The 10,999-nt window shown below is 40.9% G+C and overlaps 1 pseudogene; it reads right to left on the bottom strand.

The window, feature by feature from the left end:
* Nucleotides 1-3,678: 3,678 nt before the first annotated feature.
* On the bottom strand, nucleotides 3,679-3,797 carry LOC118760446 (U6 spliceosomal RNA; annotated as a pseudogene).
* Between the last annotated feature and the right edge of the window lie 7,202 nt (nucleotides 3,798-10,999).

Here is a 10,999-nt window from a genome sequence, read left to right as displayed (position 1 = left end):
CCACTTTTTTCTGTTTTGGAACACACTCACACCCATTGGTGGGGCTAAGGAGGAATGCAGAGCAGGCAGCTGCAATGAAAAGATGACGGATGGACAGCTAGAACCATGAATTTCCATCTGACTGTCGGGGATAGATTGTGTCTTATAGTTCATTAATGGGAAACGTACAAATATCCATTTTGAGTAACTTCTCAGTAACTAGGACTATCCTTTTCCGTAGATACCCAAACTAACAAAAGCAAGGATTTGAAGTGCCTCATTTTTCTCTTCTGAAATTGTTTTAAGTTTATACCATGCCAAGTGATTGCTTTTAAGAACACTGTAGAATAATGGAGCCCTGCTTTTCTTCCAGCATTCCATAGTGCAAATATAGTAATTCTATAAGATAAAATGCCAGTTAGATTTGTGAACCTGTGGCCTTACTGTTTACTAAATAAAAATTTTCACTAAATGATGCATTGATTTAATCCTTAAATTCTCAGCATAGTTATTTCCATTTTCTTAAGATTTGCTTCTATTATGACAAAGGCAGATCAGATGAGAGAAGGAGAGACAGAGAAAAAGATCTTCCATGCTCTAGACCACAGCCCAAATGGCCGCAATGGCTAGAGCTGAGCTTATCTGAAGCCAGGAGCCAGGACATTCTTTCAGGTCTCCTACGTGGGTGCAGGGTCCTAAGGGTTTTGTCTGTCCTCCACTTTTCTCCCATGTCAATAAGCAGGAAGCAGGAAGCAGGAAGCAGGAAGGGAAGTGGAGCAGCCGGGATACAAATTGGAACCCACATGAGATCCTGACAGTCGCAAAGTGAGGATTTAACCATTGAGCAATTGTGCTGGGCCTCATAATTTTTCCTAAACTGTTTATATCCAAAACAGTTACATCCAAAACATAATGAATAAGATTTCAGAAATACAACTTTGCTAGGAGATAAACATAATTATGTTTTTATAAACACCAACCTAAATGGTTTCTCAATACTTTACTGTCAAAAACAATAAAAACACAAGTGAAATATTTTTTTTTCTTTTTTTTTTTTTATTCATTGATTATATTGTATTATGTAATACAGTTTCGTTGGAACTGGGAATCACCCCACCCCTCCCCCGCCCTCCCCCCATGTGGAATATTCCACCTTGTTGCATATCCACTGATCAAGTACAGTTGAGATTCCCTCTTTGCAAGCATAAACTAAACATAGAGTCCAACATCTTATAGTCCAATCTAGTTCCTCAGCTTCCTGGGGAGACCCTGACCGGTCTGAGGGCAGAACCATCAGACTATCAACCCGATCAATTAAAGGCTCCAACGTACCCTCAGCAACAATTAACTTCGTTGTGTAACTAATAGTTATAGTATTGAGTAACCAGTATGTTAAAAACAATTGCAATTTCTTAACCATCTTCTGTGATCACCTCATTGTCAATTCAGTTTTAGTTTATACACAACTATACATAAAATAACATGTTTTACATAACATCATATCCTCTTAAATTAACACAAACATGTGGTATCTGACCTTTTGGGATTGGCTCATTTCCCTTAGCATTATGGTTTCCAGTTTGGCCCATTTAGCCACAAAGAACTGCATTTTGTGTTTTTAATAGCTGAGAAGTGAAATATTTTTTAAAAAGAAAAAAATCTGCAGAATTTTTTGTTTGTTGCAATTGGGTTTAGTTCACTGTCCATGGAGAGGTCATTAAATAATCATACTTAGTGGACTCTTGTTATGAGTTGCTTCAACTCAGGATAAACACAGAATAACTTGGGAAATCACCTCATTTGGGCAGGCTCAGGAAACTTGAGTGGTCTTTTCAGGAATAACAATGCCATGAGAGTATCTTGTTTTTCCTTCCGATGCAAAATGATTTTCATTTTGGGTTATTAGCATATTTGGAGTCTGGGCAGGCACCAGAGTTGCTTGGGAGTAGCTATGTTTATGAGGAAACCTGAGTTCTGTCACTCATCTAAACCAAGTAAACACTTTGGCGCTCTCTTGGTCTACTGGCACCTTTTCTCTTTCCATTTCTCACCCTTTGTAGTCTTTGTTTGCCTAGACTTGTTGGCTCAAGAGGTATATGTGTAGCCTACAGTTCTAGTGAGGTTAAGAACTACTTTGGACACTAGTTAGTGCCAACATGATAATTGTTTCCAGTGGGTTCATTTTTCCATCTTTCCAAAGCAACATCCACATTGTAATATAGGACCTCTAACCCGTGTGATCAGGACTTCTCTGGTTCACAAGTGAAAATAACCTGGTACAACTAGCAGATTGGTTAATGATTTTGATATCTCCAAAAACAAAAACAAAACAAAAAAAACATGCACTAATGATTAGGAGCCGTTTCCTCTTGATTTGGAAGTGAAGCAGTTTAAACCATCAGGAAATTTTTCTAACAGGTCCCAAAGAATTGCCTAGGTAGAGACACTACTGTCTTTTCCTTGCACCCTTTTCTTGGTAGTGATATGAAAACAAGATCTTTGCCATCAATTTGTAAGGCAGGATATCAGTTCGCTTTCTAGCTGCCAACACCAACTAATCAGAAACAGGTTTAAGCAACATTTCCCAAATGCTAACGTGGCTAGGAATCACCTGGGACTCTTGCTAAGCAAGACAGTTTACCACCTCGCATAAAAAGTTCAGAGGAAGAAGTTCTAGGATTAGTTCATTAAATAGTCCAACGGCAGCATCAAGAACTCAGTGTCTTTGTGCTCATATTCAGCATGTCGGCATTGGTGGGTCACATACTTGACCCAGCAGATCTGACTATGGTTCTGCCACCTAGCCACAGACAGGGGCAAAAAGACTAGTTTCTCCTTATTGTTTCTCTCTTTGAGTCAAGAAAATCCCTTTTCTGTGGGATTTTCCTTCATGCCCACCAGCCAGAACTGTGTGTCCCAAGTTCTTTCCCAAATCATCAGCAAGAAGATGAGTCTGATGGCCTCCGACTAGTGCAAATTTATCCTATGGCATTGGCAGGCATCCTAAAGGCCTTGAAATACAGTCTATGCTATCTGAGCAAAAATCTGGGTTTTGTTCATTATACAGAAAGAGGATGGCAGGGTTGTTGAGGAGATAGCCAGCAGGGTTGGCCACAGGCAATGTCCATCCAGCACTAGACTTGTAATTTATCTGGGCTGTGCTTGCTTGTTAAAAAAGAATTCAAATTACATCACAACAAACATGACTGCAATGAAAAATTCTTTATAATCCTATGATTAATCTCCAGCCAAGGGCTAACACATTCTAAGCAACAGTCAATGCCACGATAAAGGCCAACTCCAGTGAAACTAATGAGATCATTTATTTCTAGTCAGTTTTTCTCTTTTGGTGGCCTCCCATTAACCCATTACCCAGGCTCAGAAATTCAGCACCTACAAATGGCCTCTCCCATCTTTTCAGGGACCTCTTTCCAACTATATACACTTCTCCAGACTGAGCTTCTACCCCTGGGCACTGGAGCAGAGGAGAGTCTACCACTCTGGGCACTAGTAAGTGCCAACATGATAACTGTTTCCAGTGGGTTCATTTTTCCATCTTTCCAAAGCAACATCCACATTGTAATATAGGACCTCTAACCCGTGTGATTAGGACTTCTCTGGTTCACAAGTGAAAATAACATGGTACAACTAGCAGATTGGTTAATAATTTTGATATCTCCAAAAGAAGCTACAGAAGTCAAAAACTGTCGATCTCTCAATCTCATACTCTGGGATTTATGTGTCATCCTTGCGCAGGGGCCATGCTAATCTTCTCCGTATCGCTCCAATTTTAGTATATGTGCTGCCGAAGCGAGCACTGGGATTTAAAAGGACGAAATGAGACAATGCCTTCTCGGCAGCTACGAAGAGACTGAAACCAAAGAGGGGAGATAAAGGAACGAGCAGTCTATATGCATCTCCTCCTCAAGGAGTAGCCTTCTTTCTCCTTCCTCCTGTGACTTTCACCCACCATTCACTCACCACATACAGAATTCCTAGAACACAACTGATATACATCATTTTTCCTAAAAGCCCTGCTGTCAAGGGAAAAGTTATCAAGAAATGTTCCCATTCATTTCAACATTAAGAATCATCATGCAGCCATTCCCAACCCCTGGTCCTAAAACAACTTCTGCAAATAATTTATCAGGTGAACAGTGAAAACAAATTTCTATATGCAATACACAACAACCTTAAAGTAAACTTTTTTTTAAGATTTATTCACTTTATTACAGTCAGATATACACAGAGGAGGAGAGACAGAGAGGAAGATCTTCCATCCGATGGTTCACTCCCCAAGTGAGCCGTAACAGCCGATGCACGCCGATCCGAAGCCGGGAACCTGGAACCTCCTCCAGGTCTCCCACGCGGATGCAGGGTCCCAAAGTCTTTGGGCCATCCTCAACTGTTTTTCCAGGTCACAAGCAGGGAGCTGGCTGGGAAGTGGAGCTGCCGGGATTAGAACCGGCGCCCACATGGGATCCCGGGGCATTCAAGGCGAGGACTTTAGCTGCTAGGCCATGCTGCCAGGCCCAAAGTAAGTAAACTTAAATCCATAATACGAGGGAGATGTGTTGAGCTCACTATGGGAAAAGAGGCGTTGTCAGCGGGTGACAGTATTGGAGAGCTTCAAGGGAACCATTCTTCGGAAAGTATGAGCACTTTGATCGACTTTCAAGTAGAGATTTAACATCAGAATCAGATGTACCAACAAGGGTACTTCAAAAGATTTGTGGAAAAATAGAAGTACACTGTTTTTGGTGCAAAATGTTGAAGCCCATAAATTACATGCATTTTTCTTGAATTTTGTCAAGATTTCTCATATTGTCCATTTGCACACAACACAGTGGCCCCTCTCATCTGGGTGGCTTTGGTGTAACAGAGAAGCAGAACCCAAGACAAGAGGAAAAAGCCCAGGGGAGGCTCACTTGCCTTCACACAGTTTAATAATGGCACTCTAAGATTGGATTGATTCTCTGTCCATGGTAAAGATGCCTCAAGCTTCTCAAGTACTTCATGATATTTCTCCAGATACAATGCAATTTCTCTGAACATACAATTGTTTTCTTTTCATGATTTGCAAAACGTACACATAAAACAATGAACTCTGCCTCCCCCTCACACCCACTATATGCCATTGGCTCCCTAGTTCACTTGCTAGATCACATTTCTGCCTTACCTCTTTACTTCGCATGCCTCTGTGCACTAGGATTAGCCCAAGGCTGCCGCTTGGCTCCTAAGAGCCAGCCACCCATGTGACAGAGGCCTCCCTGCTCAGAGGCCATACGAATGACAGCTGAGGGCAGGAGCACTGGAGCCCACACAGCCTATGCGCAGATTCTTGACCCTATGTGCAGATTCTGTGTGCCCTTAAGAAATTTACATAACTTTTCTGTGCTTCAGGTACCTCACCTGTATAATGAGGATTTAAAAAGTATCTATCCTGGAGGGCTATTGCAAAGTTTGAGTTTGAATCTCAAGTACTCAAAGCAGCGCCTGAGAGACAGCATGGTGGTATAGCATGTAAAGCCTCCCCTGAAGCACCGGCATCCCATATGGGCGTTGATTCAACCTCTGGCTGCTCTATTTTTTTTTTAAGACTTATTCAAGTTTATTGGAAAGTCAGATTTACAGAAAGGAGAGACAGAAAGATCTTCCATCCACTGGTTTACTCCCCAAGTGGCTGCAATGTCCAGAGCTGAGCTAATTCAAAGCCACGACCCAGGAGCTTTTTCCAGGTCTCCCACATGGGTGCAGGGTCCTGAGGCTTTGGGCCATTCTCAACTGCTTTCCAAGGCCACAAGCAGGGAGCTGGATGGGAAGTGGAGCAACCAGGATATGAACTGGCATCCATATGGGATCCCGGAACATGCACGGCGAGGACTTCAGCCATTAGACTACTGCATAGGCCCATGGATGCTCCACTTCTAATCCAGCTCTCTGCTAATGGCCTGGGAAAGCAGTGGAGAATGGGCCAGTGCCTTGGGACTTTGCACTCATGAGAGATCCGCAAAGAAGTCCCTGGTTCCCACCTACAGATCAGCCTAGCTCTGGCCATTGTGACCATTTGGGAAGTGTACCAGTGGGTGGAGGATTTCTCTATCTCTCCCTTTCTCTCATAACCTGACTTCCAGGTACAATAAAAAAAATAGAAAAAACCCACAATGCCTGGCACACAGAAGGCTCTCAATGAATGTGTTATTTTAGCCTCTCCCCCCTCCTATCTCTTGCTACTGTAGAATTATGTTACTAAGTCATCTTACTAACCACTATGTGAATTAAGTGTCAGTATGCCTGATACTACATTAAGGATTTTATGCACATCACTTGTTTAGTCTTTGTAGGATACCACTATTCTATAGATAAAATTGGAACTCCCGGTGCCTTATAGCATTCCCAAATCTCTCAGCTAGTAAATGACAAATGTTGAGCAATTGGGTCTGGCTCCAAAGCCCATTTTTTTAACTCCTTTGCTGAGTTTGTCAGCCACATGTCACTGTCCTATCATATCACCATCTATCCAAAGCCCTTCCAAAATTAATTGAGCTTAGAAGTTATTAGAGTTTTCTTTTTGCATCAGTGACAGTATCATTCAATACAACTTCTAATGTTTCGATTGCTCTTAGGTCTTTGGATTAAATGAACTTTGATATGGTTGTTTCCTCCCTACAGGACAAAGAGATGCTCCTGGCAGTCAGCAAATAGCTGATGTCCAAAAGGAGTTGGCCCTCCAGTGGTAGTACTACTTGCCACAGCTTTTCCAATTAGCTGATGAAGCTCTCAAACTGAAATGTGGAACAGAGAAAACCACTCCAGACCTGGAACATGTGCACCGAATAGACTAGATTTTTTCCATAATTTACAAAAATGATATGGGGGTACATGGAGGGCTCCTTTTGTTTTGTTAGTTTAGTCCTTATTTGGGTGAGCCAGCTATTGCTGAACAAATGCAATATAGAGACCCTAAGCTTAGAGGGTTCACAATTTTTACAGCTATTTTTCATGCACAGAGGTTTGCAAGCTGGCTATGATTTTGCCAGGCTTACTTCAAGTCAACAGATTGTTTCTAGATGCCAAACTGAGTCACATCTACTCCCATGACCTCTTCATTTTGGGAGCAGCAGCTATCTAGGGTATGTTTTTTTTTTTCATAAAGGATAACAGAAGCTCAGGGCACAAGCAAAAAATTAAAACAGTGAAAACTTTCATTTGTGCCACATATGTTAGCATTGCATTGGTCAAAGGAAGTCAGAGGCCAAGTCCAAAGTTAATGTGGACAGAGAAGTATACATTTTCTACTCTTCTGAGAAGAACCACAAAGTCTCCACAATAAAAAGTAAAGAAGTGAGAACAATCATCAGATCCAACTGACCCAGGGAAAAGGTCATCTCCAGCAAATGCTGTTGGGACAATTGGGTGTCAGCCTGCCAAGGTAAAAAGCAAGACCCCCACCTTTCACTTTATACAAAAATCTGCTCTAAATGGTTCAAAGACCTAAATCTGTACCCAGAAACCATCACGCTATTAGAGGAAAACATAGGAAGCACTCTACAAGATATAAGTGTAGCCAAAGATCTCTTAGAAAAGTCACCAAAAAGCATAGGCAGTCAAAGCCAAAGTAAACAAATGGGACTACATCAAACTACAAAGCTTTTGTACAGCAAAGTAAATGATCAACAAAGTGAAGAAGCAATGAACAGAATGGGAGGAAATCTTTGCACACTACACAACTGATCGGGAACTAATATCCAGGATTTACAAAGAGCTTCAGAAACTCAATGGCAGTAAAACAAACTGGGTGAAGGAAATGAGCAGGCATTTTTCAAACGAACAAATTCAAATGGCTACTAAACATATGAAAAAATATTCAGGCTCCCTAGCTATCAGGAAATAAAAATAAAAAACACACTGAGGTTTCACCTAACTCCAATGAGATGGGCCTACATTCAGAACTCTACTAACAACACCTACTGGCATGGATGTGGAGGGTAAGGTACCCTCCCTTCACTGCTGGTGGGAGTGTAGGCTAGTACAACCACTGTGGAAGTCAGTGTGGAGAGTGCTAAGAGAACTGAAATTGATCTACTATATCACCCAGTTATCCCACTCCTGGGAATATATCCAAAGGAAGTGAAATCTGCATATGAGAAAGTGACCTGCAGCACAATCCATAATAGCAAAGACATGGAAGCAACCCAGATGCTTATCAACAGATTGGATAAAGAAACTGTGGTACATCTACCCCATGGAATACTATTCAGCCTCGAAAAAAGACCAAAATTCTTCCATTTGCAACCAAATGGTCCCGACTGGAGATCATTAAGCTCAGTGAAATAATCCAGCCCCAAAAGTACAAATACCATATGTCCTCCCTGATATAGGAAAGCTTTCACAGAAAATGCAAAATCAAATAGATACATAGGTATACAGTATATACATATGTTCTCATAGATAAACTGTATAATGGGGACTAGTACACCAGGAAGTGGAGATACAATGTAGTATGCATCTCTACTCCTGAATAAAAGGACTCCCAATGAAACAGTTAAATACACCTTGGCAGCATGATACTAGATGTTCTACCTTTGCCTATATCTATACTGCCATGACACACTTAAATAGAATGTTCATCTTGCAACTGCCACTTAAAGACTATACTACTGCAATAACATGTGGGAAAACCATGGGAGGTGAAAATGGGTAGGGGGAAGGAGGAGGAGAGAGGAATCCCTATATCTACAAAACTGTATCATGGGAAATAACAATAGAAACAACATCAAACAGCAAAAAAGGACATAGAGATTAATAAAGAAATAAATATATTGAAAAACATACACTCAATAAAAACTGATTGGTATAAAGATTGTCTGTTATGCAGAAATCATAACTTTGAGGATGTTAGGTTAGATTGCTGTATCATTTCTACTTAAAGAAGAAAAAATATTTCTTGGATCACATCACAATAAAAACTAATAAATTGCCTAACTTATATGGCTTTTTCTTTTTTTTTTTTTAAGATTTAGTTTTATTACAAAGTCAGATATACAGAGAGGAGGAGAGACAGAGAGGAAGATCTTCCGTTCAATGATTCACTCCCCAAGTGACCGCAATGGCCAGTGCTGTGCCCATCCGAAGCCGGGAACCAGGGACCTCTTCCGGGTCTCCCACATGGGTGCAGGGTCCCAAGGCTTTGGGCCATCCTTGACTGCTTTCCCAGGCCACAAGCAGGGAGCTGGATGGGAAGTGGAGCTGCCGGGATTAGAACCGGCACCCATATGGGATCCCAGCACATTCAAGGCGAGGACTTTAGCCACTAGGCCACGTCACCGGGCCCTACGTGGCTTTTTCTTGGGCAACTTACAGGCCCTCTGTTTGCCTGCAAGCCCTGCTCTGTAAGGTGGGATTGGTAGGGGAGTAACAGACCAGCCAATATGCAGTATCAAGAACAGCATCAAGTGGTGGTGAGTTCTCAGCACATAGTCAGCACACAGATTCTGACTGACAACGACATGGAATAACACCTGGGGAAAGCAAGCTCAATTTCAGTTCAACGCTGGGGAGGAGCAGAAGCTGTGAATGCACATGTGCTCCCCGCACGCCTCATTCTGTCTACTCTGGGGCTTGTGGAGATGGCCAGTGAGCTAACAGGTTGCCTTAGTGGGCTTGATAGAGCTGTGAATCTCCGGGCCAAAAAGTGCAAGTAGCTTTTCTTTTTCTTCGTTTTGTCCTACCCTGAGTAGTCTAGGATGCATCCAGGTGCTAGGCCCATTGGAAGGGACTCCTTTCACAGGTAGGTGGATTTTTTTCCACATCACTGTAGGTTATCAATGTGAAAAGCATTGATGAGAATGTTAATAAGTTTATGCAGACTTCTACAGCCATGAATTTGTGAGCCACATTTTCTTTTTGACCATAGTTTTTTTTTTGTTTTGTTTTGTTTTTTTTTTTTACATTTGTGATTTGCCCCCCTCCTTTTCACTTTCTGGCTTTTATCATTTCCCTTCTAATATTTATTTCTTTGGGAAAATTTACATTTTAATCTTATTTCAGAATAAAATTATAGCAGCAAAACAAGGGTTGTCAGATGTTATAATTTTTATTCCCCTATTTTTTCAATTTTACTATTATCATTATTATATGATACAGTTCCATAGGGTCTGAGATTTCCCTTACCCTCTCTCCAAATCCCCTACCCAAATCACTCCCCACTAATTTCTACTATATTATTACAATAGTATAGTTCCTCATAAACAGTTGTAAGTTCATCATTGCGGGCATGGATATTGGCAGAGGGTTCAGCATCCCATTGTCAAGATACAGTAAACAGTTTCATTGGGAGTCCATCTTTGTCTGGAAGTAGAGATGCATACTGCATTGTATCTTCACATCTGGATATGACAGTCTCCATTACACAGTTACTATACACTCCCTTAAATGAAAAGCCACAAAACAAAATCAACAACAGGAACAAAAGAAGAAATTAAAAATCCATGAAGTTAAATAACATGCTATGAATGACCAATATTTTGCTGAGGAAATGAAAAAGAAAATCAAGAACCTTCTTGAAGAAAATGATGCTACTGTATGACTTATGAGTCAATGAAGAATTTAATGAGAGCAAATATTTTGAAGAAATGAAAACAAAACATCAAAATCCATGATACAGTTTCTGCTGATCTTTGTTGGTGAGATGTGTATCCTGTTGACAACAGATAGATGGGTTTTTTTTTAATGCAGTCTACTAATCTAGGACATTTAATTGATGGGTTTAAGCCATTTACATTCAGAGTTAATATAAATATGCAGCAATTTGGTCCTGTCATTTTAGCAATGGGTTGTTCATTGGTTTAGTCTTCTGTTATTTTACTGGGATATTCTTCCTATTTGCCTTTGGTTTTGGTGGGTGCTATTCCTCTTCTCTGTCAAGAGAACATATTGAAGCATCATTTGTCGGGCAGGTCTGGAAGAGGCAAATTCTTTGAGCTTTTCTTTACTGTGGAAGAATTTTATTTCATCTTCA

Source organism: Ochotona princeps, chromosome X (assembly GCF_030435755.1).
Source record: "Ochotona princeps isolate mOchPri1 chromosome X, mOchPri1.hap1, whole genome shotgun sequence".
In the NCBI taxonomy this organism is placed as follows: domain Eukaryota; kingdom Metazoa; phylum Chordata; class Mammalia; order Lagomorpha; family Ochotonidae; genus Ochotona; species Ochotona princeps.
The sequence above is the reverse complement of the archived record's forward strand: the minus strand, read 5'-3'. Positions and strand labels throughout refer to the sequence as shown.